Source organism: Theropithecus gelada, chromosome 1 (genome assembly GCF_003255815.1).
Source record: "Theropithecus gelada isolate Dixy chromosome 1, Tgel_1.0, whole genome shotgun sequence".
In the NCBI taxonomy this organism is placed as follows: domain Eukaryota; kingdom Metazoa; phylum Chordata; class Mammalia; order Primates; family Cercopithecidae; genus Theropithecus; species Theropithecus gelada.
Genome location: NC_037668.1, coordinates 172250619 through 172261331, shown reverse-complemented (window position 1 = coordinate 172261331; position 10713 = coordinate 172250619). Strand labels below are relative to the sequence as shown.

The 10713-nt window shown below is 35.2% G+C and overlaps 1 pseudogene; it reads right to left on the bottom strand.

The window, feature by feature from the left end:
- Positions 1-7001: 7001 nt before the first annotated feature.
- LOC112615020 lies at positions 7002-7192 on the bottom strand (annotated as a pseudogene).
- Positions 7193-10713: the final 3521 nt, after the last annotated feature.

Sequence of the window (10713 nt, the reverse complement as noted above, 5' to 3'; positions counted from 1 at the left end):
GCCTCCCGAGTAGCTGCGATTACAGGCGCCTGCCATCAAGCCCGGCTAATTTTAGTTTTTTTTTTCTTTTCTTTTTTTTTTTTTTTTAGTAGAAGGCGTTTTACCGTGTTGGCCAGGCTGGACTCCGACTCCTGACCTCAAGTGATCTGCCTGCCTTGGCCTCCCAAAGTGCTGAGATTACAGGCATGAGCCACTGCGCCCAAACTCAAGATCCATTTAGAAAGTTATCTCCTTCATTAGAGATTTCCGTTCCCCTCTTGCTCTTTTTTTGACCTGAGTTTCCTCCGGGCACTTTAATTTCTGCAGTTGTGAAAACAGCTGCATCTTAAACAGAGCCATCAGAGAACTACAGAGGAAGCTACATTTGATTACTTTTCATGAGACAGAGTTAAGAGGGAAAGCTGGGTGAAGAGTATATGAGGACTCTCTGAACTATATTTGCAAATTTTCCATAAATCTAAAACTATTCCAAAAGAAAATTAGGAAACTTGGGTTTTATTAATTACTTCTAAGTAGCCAAAGGCTCTAGATGGCCGATTTAAGCATTGAAGCTTTAAAAATTACTATAGCAATTTTGAATTTGTTATGTTCCTTTCTGAAATTATTACTTAATTCTTTTCTAGTGAGTCTGGATTCTTACTCTTACCCTGTCTACAGTCTTAAACACGGCAATTCCATTTTCCATAAGACATCCAGAGGCATCTTACTAAATAGCAACACTTTTTGGACTTCCGTTCAAATATAAAAGATACAACAGACAAACTTCTCTTCCTCTTTCTCTTCTCTCATCCTGCAGGCTCCCACAGAACATGGATGACCACCATCACACTGTTTATGATGCTGTATTGCACTTGACTGCTCATTTGTCATCCTTATAATGTGGTAAATATTATGGACATAGGGGCCGTTTGTCACTGTTTTCCCAACATCTACTGTAGTATCCTACGTATAAGGAGAAAACAATGAATGATGATGGTTGTTGAATGAAAAACTTATGACATCATAATTATTGGAATTTACTGAAGAATGTAGGATTATATCACACAAAATCCTATGCTTTTTAAACCAGTGGGTTTTCATGTTTTAGTTCTGTACACTGTTCTGTCATTTGTCACTTCTTAATCTTCTGTACCTGCCTGTTTATATGCCTGTCGTAGCTATATCTTCTTCTGATTTGATGATTTTCATGTAATTTTTGCTTTCTTCTCAAAAGAATATGAGACTGTTCTATTTGTGGCTAGAATTGTTTGATTCTAACTACATTAATTCTATTAAAGAGCTGATTGATTAAATGCTGTTTAATTTTATAATACTATTGGTGTGATATATCTTCCTTGAATTCTTATTTTCAATCCAATCACCCATTGTTTTTACATTATTTAATAATAGCTTTATAATAAAGCAATAATTACTTTTCTAGAACAAACTGCTATCATATACTATAAGCATGAGCTTACTAAAATAAGCTTAACGGTGTCTGTTTTAATGTTAAAAGCAAAACAAAACCAACAAAAACTTTAAAAATTAACAAAGATAAGTAAAAAATTTTCACCAGAAACTTCTAGTCTTGTTTATGGAAAGATCAGTACATCAAATTATGTTCTATCAAATAATCAGAATATTTGTGTAATAAAAACCAGAATGATTTTTTTTCTAGAATTCATAATGGCCAATTTTTATAAAGGGAAACCATGTGAATGTTGAATGTTTTTTTCCCAACTCACAGATGAGGAAACTGGTACATGAGAAACTAAATATTTGTATTCAACTCCTAATTTTGACCATTTTTAGTTATAATACCACCCCTTTTGGTTAACTCTGTTTTTAAGGCAATGATTATTTAATTCTCCCCCGCCTCAACACTTTTTTTTTTTTCCAAATTGAAAACCCTCACACTGATGTGCTTTATCACACAATAGATTTAGCTGTGGTTTTCTTGTGAGGGTCTCGTGTTCTTGATGGTACCATGAGACTGACATTTATCTTCTCATTTTCCTTGTTAAATGTTCTCAGCAGAGTGCCTTGGACTGACAAACTGAAATACATTTTGATTAGGCAACATGAGCAGAAGGAGTGTGGGGAGAGAACTGTATAAATCTGTTTTACTCAACCTTGAAGAAATGTTAAGTGTTAATTCCCTGCATCAAATAGAGTACACCAAGTATATATGCAGCGTTCCTGAGAGCTTCCTAATGAACTGAAAAAACAAACAATCTGAGGTGGGAAGAAATACATTTCATCAACCCCCTGAGCAGCGATGATTTGCCTCAGCTTGTCATACATACTTGATTCTGATTAAAATAAGACAAATGAACTAGTTGAATCTTTCTTGATAAAGAAATTGCATTTGTTGTTAGTAGAATTTCAAATTTCACGTAATATGGAATCTGTATGTTGATTGTTGTTATGGAGACTAGCAAGGTGCTGAAACTATTGAGCTGAGGAGCATATTTTAGTGACTATAACTGGTTTGAGAATTGGTTGCTTATAAGTGACCCAAATGACCATAGTGATGAGATTGGATATGAGAAGCCTGGATAAAGAGGCATTCAAACTTGTAATTAAAATAAAAGCTTCCTCAAATTACTCCACTCTTTTTCAACATTTCTTGTAGTTAGATTAGGAAACACTATGATGGTGTCTGATGTTTCAAGTAAGAAGGTACTGCACTGTTGGGGAGAAACAAAGGCAATGCCGTGATTTCTAGAGTAACAGCCTATGCTACAAAAAAGAGATGAAGGGCATTAAGATAAACAGGGACAGGGATGAATAAGTAGAGGACAAAGGATTTTTAGGGCAATGCAACTACTATTTGTCATACTTTAATGATGGCTACATGTCATTATACATTTCTTCAAACCTATGGAATGCACAACACCAAAAGTGAACACTAAATTTAAACCATGGTCTTTGAATGATGATGTTTCAATGTAGACTCATCAACTGTATAAAGAAAACAAAACAGAAAAACAAAAAACCATGTACCACTCTGTGGGGGATGTCAATAATAGGGGAGACTGTGCGTGTGTGCGGACAGGTGCTACATGGAAACTCTACCTTCCTCTCAATTTTCTTCCTAAATTAAGCCTATTTAGAATGCACTTATTACTTTTCAGTAGAACTTCTACAAACAAAAAAGTTGGAGATAGTTCCCAGGCCCCCTTGGTTTTGCTATTCACGCTGTGAGTCTGAGTAGAAGACCATTTGGAGGCTTGTTTACATACTCTAGGGTGGCAATTAACAAAATAGCTTCCCAGGTTGTGAAGCTAGTTGGCATCTACTGGGTACAGAGTAACTTTTGAGAAATGATCTATACATGATTTTGACCAAAACTCTATTCTGCCCACATGATAAATTGAGATGATTTTGTATTTAGTAAAATGCTTTATGTTTCAGAAAGCAAGTTCAACATATAATCTCACATGATGTTCACAAGAACTATGTTTAGGTATGAGTATCCTCACTTTATTGATGAGGTTCACAAAATTTGTCACTTGCTAAATAACTAGAACATAAAACCTGACTTTCTGATTTTAAATCCAGAAGTATTCTACCATTTTGCTGCTTGAATTTTTACCTGATGTCATAATGGAAGTCACCCTGATGGAGAGCATCCTCTAGCAGTCAGACAAAATATCTACTCCTATATTCTGTTATTGACTCTTGCAACTTGCAAGCAAGTGGCTTTTCCTCTTTATGATCATAGATGGACACATATCATGCATTTCAAACCCCACGTCATACACTGTGATAAAAAAAAATATTGTAACCTGGTGCAATAGGTCATGCCTGTAATTCTAGCACTTTGGGAGGCTGAGGCAGGTGGATCGCTTGAGCCCAGGAATACAAGACCAGCCTGGGCAACTTAGCAAAATCCCATCTCTACTATATATATATGTGTGTGTGTGTGTGTGTGTATGTGTGTATATATATATGTATAAATTTAAAAATTAGCTGAGTGTGGTAGCACATGCCTGTAGTCTCAGGTACTTGAGAGGCTGAGATAAGAGAATCACTTGAGTCTGGGATATTGAGACTGAAAAGAGCTGAGATTGTGCCACTGCACTCCAGTCTGGGCAACAGAGTGAGGCCCTTTCTCCAAAACAAAAAACCCAACTATATATTAATATATAGTGGGGCCTTCTATCATTCCATCCTCTAATGTCATGCTAGGATTGTTTTTTGTGTGAGATCAAGTAATTCCCTTCCCTTTGTGTAATTTGGTTATGAAATCATTGATTTCTGGTTATAGATTTTGGAATGTTGAGGATTGTGTTAAAGAAAAACATTTAACGGTTATATACTTTTTATTGGAAGAAACCAACATGTTTTGTCAGTGGAATAATATTATAATCAATGCTTGCTTATTGAGTTATAAATAGCTCATCTTTTTCAGGAGAAATGTGACATTTTATTTTTATGACATGTAATATGTTATGGGCCATTTTAATTACCTGCCTATCCCACTCGGCACTACTCCCCAGGTTTAATTCAATTTAGTTAATGCCTCTATCTTTAGGGGAGATATTTTATATTATGAAGATACATATTCTCCCTAAGTTAATAAAGTCTATAGTGTCAATGCAATATCAATAGCATTTCCAAATAGAATTGTTTTTTAAAAATATAAAAAGACTGAAATGTACATACAAAAGTGGCTGGGAAAGAGGAGTAATGCAGGTAGAGAATGGTCTTATCAAATGTTGAATTGTGTTTTAAAGCTATAGGATCTTTGGCACTGGTGCAGATAGTGACTCAGCAGAGCAGAGTAGTCCAGGAACCCACATGTGTATTTGTGTATGTGAGGTAACATTTCAATTCAATTGCTGAAGTTGGGATAACAATGGCTCACGTGGACAAGTAAAGATGGATCTCAGTTCTTACAACAAGTGAGACTTTTGCTTTTCACTTATACTATCTTGTCCTGCTTCACATTTTTACTGTGTTTGTGTTTTATTTTTATAGTAAAAATTGTTTATTTTTTAAAAAGCTAATGACCTCATAATTTGACTCCCTTCTGTTGTGTTAATATCCACTAACTGCTGTTACATGAAAATGAGTGATTTGCTGTTCTAATGTTTTGCCCTGTGTATTTTGCTCTATGTAAACCTTGACTATTTATTTTTAAACACGGACCTTTATGTTGATTACAACATATTTTGCTTAAAAAACGCAAGACTCTCAATCAGGTGCTTTTGACAGGTAGTTTTAATCCCCTAATTTCCTTATCTTGCTTCTTGTTGACTTCTTGTTCCACTTTAAATCTCTGATTTTATAAAACTCAGTTCTCTCTTGTGATGCAATACCTGTGACCTTCATTACTGGCAAAGAAGATTCTGCTTACCATTTGATCTGCAGATTTGTGGGTTCCTTAGCTGAGCTTCTTACAGCTATGACTCAGTTGTCAATGTGGTACAACTTCCACTTCATTAAAATCTGGAAGCCACTGGCAGCACTTCAGAACCACTATGTCTTCATCAAATAATGATTTGAAATGAACTTGCATAACTGAGATTGTTCTAGGATATCAAGATACCTGAATCCTTATGGAGAAAAAATTTCCTAGAAATAAAATATTACCTGCCTGTCTCTTGGTGATATAAAGAGGTGCTTTACATACCTTACATACCTCTAATTTATCCTATAATGGATTTTATATAAAATAGGATAATTTCTTTAGGGAGGGATGTATGCACATATGTATATGTGAATTTATATATATTTGTATACACATATATGTATATTTACACACAAAATATACACACATCACCTAAAAAACTATTTTAGGTTATGTAAGATGCTTAATAATTTTTTTTTTTTTTTTTTTTTTTGAGACAGAGTCTCACTCTGTCCCCATGCTGGGTTGCTGTGGCATGATCTTGACTCACTGCAACCTCTGACTCCCTGGCTCAAGTGATTCTTCTGCCTCAGGCTCCTGAGTAGCTGGGATTACAGGCACATGCCACCACGCCCAGCTAATTTTTGTATTTTTAGTAGAGATGGAGTTTTACCATGTTGGCCAGGAGGGTCTCGATCTCCTGACCTCACGATCCTCCCGCCTCAGCCTCCCAAAGTGCTGGGATTATGGGTGTGAGCCACCATGCCCAGCCAATAAATATTTATTATAAAAATGGAATACAAAATACACTAGTAGCTTATAGTAGGATTCTCACCACAACTCAGAATTGTTATGCTGGGAATTTACATGGTTGTATTTAACTACTTAACTCTCACATTTACTATTTCCTCATCATTCTTTCTTGTTTCCTTCTTCGAAGCTACCACCTCAGTGGGCTTTTTCAGTTGTAGGAAAGGAAACGGAATAAAAATGCCGCTGGGAAATTTTAACCTTTCTGTAAGACCTCTAGATGACATGAACCTCTAGTGGATAAAGGCTGACAAAAGGCAAATAAATGTTTCAGACTGAAATGAGGATAAAGTGTAAGGTCTACTGCTACTAGTAGATGTAAGCTTCATATGGATTTATCTACCACAGAAAAGCAAATCTACCTTCAAAATCCTTAATAAATATAGATGTATTTTTTAAACTAAAAGTTATGTGTTCATTGCTGAATAGCAAAACAAAAACTCACATCTAAAACTGAACGTCTAGTAAAACAATATATTTCAAAATATTTAGGAATTATGAAGTTACATGTAGTAATGGATATTTATTCTGTACCTTATGTAATAACAAACAGCACCTATGAAGTGAAATGTAAGATTGGACTTTCTAGCTTATTAGTTCTAAATGTCAAGGTGGCTTGCATTTCTACCAATAATTTTAACTGTATAAATGTTATTTTTGTAAGAATATACTAAATTTTATACTTGATATTTCTTTACAATATCCTAGTTGAAAAGATTATCTTCACAAGATTCAAGATTCTTTAAGTGGATAGTATTACAAAAAAGTGCAAATTGTGTAAGTGTAATTTGTAACTTGGTGACCAGAACACTGTCTAACACAGATATGTACTTATTAATTTTGTTTTAACAAAATCACTCAGACTGCATCCTCCCAGAGGAAGAGAAGAACGATCATCAATGGCAAATGGCATTTGCAGTGAAACAGCACCAAGAGCCAGCTTCACGCTGGGGAGGGAACCCTACACCTCCTTCTGGTTTCCAGTGCTTTACACTAGCAATCCTCAACCTTTTTGGCACTCAGGACCAGTTTTGTGGAAGACAACTTTTCCAAGGACCAGGGTGTGGGGATGGTTTTGGGAAGAAACTGTTTTACCTCAGCTCATCAGGTATTAGAATCTCATAAGAAGCATGTAACCTAGACCCTTTGCATGTGCAGTTCACAACAGGTTTTGAGCTCCAATGAGAATGTAATGCCACTGCTGATCGGACAGGAAGTGAAACAGGTAGTAATGCTTGCTTGCCTGCCGTTCACTTCCTGCTATGCAGCCTGGTTCCTAAGAGGCTACGGACAGGTACTGATCTGCTGCCTGGGGTTGGGGACCTCTGCTCTACACATTCAGAGAAACTTGTCTAGTAATGAACTGTAGAAATGATCCCTGAAAGCATTGTCCTTACTTATTAATTTTTGTTGAATAAATCAATACATCCTTATATTTGTGGTTGAACAGTCAGTGAATAATTAAGTACTTGACATTTTTACTGCTGAGTATTATATGCTGTTAGGATACAAAAAAAGAATAATGTGTGGCCCTTGTTTCCAGTTCAGAGCAAAACCATATAGATATGAAAAGATTTGATGAGGAATAGCTTTTAAAAAATATTAATCAGTATAAATAATAGATGAATTTTACATTTCTTCTCTTTTCTTCCCATTCATCATTACATTAGTTGTCATTATTATTTGTGTTCAGGTAAATGAATTAGTTCATGTATCAGATGTAGTCTTTGATTTTAAAAGGTTTTAGTAGGGCCCTACTAGTTGTAATCCTAGACTGTATGCACAAGTGAAAAATAGCATGTACTATATACAAGTAAGTGAAAAAAATACTTTTCCTGGATATTCTAAAGTTAGACTTCATAACTGAGGATGCTTCGGGACAGGCTTAAGCCAGCTCATTCTTAGATGAAGAATATTCAACTTGTAGGGAGAAGAGAAATATTTCAAACCTTGGTAGCCTAGAAGTAAAGCAGGCTAGAAAACTTGGTTTTTCTTTCTGTGTTTTTAATCTAAATTTCAAACCTGGATATGACCACTTTGATGTGAGCAGAGATCAAGCATTTATATGGCAAGCAAAGAAATCAAGAGTCATTTGCCCATGTGTTGAGGACCCCACCTGTGTCAAGTATTCCTTGTATTAAGGATGGGGAGGGAAAGAGGTTGTTCTTCAGGCAGTTGCACCCACAATTCAGGACTAATGCACCTTGCTGTGTAAATATCTGAAGAGCACCAATTATTAGAAATGAGCTGTGACTATTAATTACCCATGGTGATAAATTACTCATGGTGACCCACATAAAGTTTTAAAACCTATTCAACCACAGCAGCACTTTTTCGCCTTAAAGATAGTGTTGCATGGTGGACCGGGTAGATGGAGAGGAGCCACGAGTTCTCCTTTGAACTGTGGTCCTCAATCATTTTTTTCTAACCCAAAACATAAGCATCTGACACATGGCCATCAGTGAAAATGAATGTCAATGGCAGTAATTTCTAGTAGGAAAAAGGAAAGAAATTATACTCTCTCAGGGAGGTGAATCAGATTCTGAGGCAGGTGTATGTAGTTTGAAAAAGTTCATTCCTGCCCAGGGGATTCTGATGCACCATGCCTCCCTCTAATTCAATAGGAATCCTACCTTAATTTCATCCACAGTTTAAAAAAAAAAAAAAATCCAACATAGGGAAGGTGGAGAACATAAATGAAATCTCTATGGTCATATTCTGAGTTATCCTGGATACTAAAACTGAGATGAATATACACATATAAAAAAATAACATGGGATGGAGGAAAAACATAACTAAAATGGAAAAGTAAATAATAGCCTGACTATATATGGTCTAACAAATACCAGACTGTGGGAGGTATGTTGGCATTTGTCAGTAATCAGTGTATGGATTACTAAACAAGCCAGCATGATTTCTATCATGTGTGACAGGTTAATCAAGGACACTACGAGAAATTGGATGATTCTGTGAAGTATATATAAAGATTTTTTATTTATTCGGTGGCACCATTGATTTCTTTAAGATATTCTGAAAAATTTTTGGTTAAATTATATTTGTTTTGATCATTAAAATATTTTATAAGGACATTTTCCCCTTTTAAAGTTAGGAAAGTGCCAGTAAAAATTATACAACTATATTTGACAGTAATTCAATAGTTTGTATAACTTCTTATTCTGCAATAAAGTGGTAATATGCAGATATTGTAGAACTGCCCCAGGGAAAAGTTTGTAATACTAGGAGATTTCTGAGCTCATTTGGATTTTATCCTGAGGAATAAAATTGAATCATTGTGAAATATCAGACAATTCACTGAATGATTTCATCTTACTATAAGATTCCTCACCAGAGCATTTCATCCAATTCTTGGCTGATGTTATTATTTGAGTGACATTGAGAAGGGAAATGAAACAAATTCCTTTTTGTATATTTATGGACCAGACAAGACAGGTCTCTGAGAAAAATAAGAAATTTTGACAACTACAGCTATGTATACATTAAAATGCCAACATTCTGGAAATAACACACCTCACACTGGAGACTTTCTTAAAAGTCTACATCATTTAAATCTCTAAATATTTATGGTAACTTATTAGTAATTACCACATAGCAAGCTTTCATTTTTATAAGTTTTTATTTTGCTTTTTAATCATTCAATTCAGAGTACATTCTGGTTACTGGCACTATTGCATTCTTACAGTGCAAAGATGATTGATATTTATTAAATATCTCAGAGGTACCATAAAAATTAAGTTCTCTCTGTCATCAAAGAAACATAAAACTGTGTTTAAAATAATTGTGTAAAATATGCTTTATTTATTTTTTATTTTGAAAATTACAATTTTTATAAGATACTTAACCGGAATTCTCTACTTCTCAACTATATCATATAATGCAATATGCTATGCAGATTTGAATTACTGTATATGTTCTTATTAGTTATTTTTTAGTCCAAAATGACTTTGATCTTGCATGTTGATAACAGTACAAAATGTGAGGTATTCACTTTGAAATAAGAGAATAGAGGTTATTAGGACTAGCGTAGATCTTATAATGAATTGAATAAATATTCATAAAAACAATGTTATATTGCATGATTCTAGAAGTGTTTTATATATATAACTAAAAGGAATATAAGTTTATCATATTCCATGGTGATTTTTTTCCTCTTGAATATCTCTATAAAACCTCCTTTACTTATTTCAGAAACAAGGCATAAATGTAATCATATATATTAGTGCCATTGAAGATTGATAACATATCAAGGGGAAAAAAATCTTGTTAAAACACAATTTTTTTTTTTTTTTTTTTGAAGACGGGGTCTCACTCTGTCGCCCAGGCTGGAGTGCAGTGGCGCGATCTCGGCTCACTGCAAGCTCTGCCTCCCGGGTTCACGCCATTCTCCTGCCTCAGCCTCCTGAGTAGTTGGGACTGCAGGTGCCCGCCACCACGCCCGGCTAATTTTTTGTAATTTTAGTAGAGACAGGGTTTCACCATGTTGGCCAGGATAGTCTTGATCTCCCGACCTCGTGATCCACCCGCCTTGGCCTCCCAAAGTGCTGGGA